General features: G+C 40.8%; 1 protein-coding gene across 1 annotated transcript in view; it reads right to left on the bottom strand.

Moving 5' to 3' along the window:
* The window catches only part of LOC119588316, a 31591-nt gene that overhangs the window by 11174 nt on the left and 20194 nt on the right, over positions 1-223 (bottom strand). The gene's annotated exons all lie outside the window — the stretch shown is intronic.

Below are 223 nucleotides of genomic sequence, written 5' to 3'. Positions count from 1 at the left end.
TGTTTCTGTATGCTGTGTGCATTTATATACTGTATATCTATGTGTATACAAATAAAGACAGGCGGGAAAGCACAGGCAGACAAACAGACAACGAATTGTGAAATTCGATACCTGGGCCCAGCAACGTGAAAAAAAGGAACACAAGAAAAACATGATATCTACATTAAGCTCTTGCGTTAGGCTTATTTCACGTGCCGTTGCAAGTTGCAGTGTGGGGTAGGAT

This window comes from Penaeus monodon, chromosome 23 (assembly GCF_015228065.2).
Source record: "Penaeus monodon isolate SGIC_2016 chromosome 23, NSTDA_Pmon_1, whole genome shotgun sequence".
Taxonomy (NCBI): domain Eukaryota; kingdom Metazoa; phylum Arthropoda; class Malacostraca; order Decapoda; family Penaeidae; genus Penaeus; species Penaeus monodon.
The sequence above is the reverse complement of the archived record's forward strand: the minus strand, read 5'-3'. Positions and strand labels throughout refer to the sequence as shown.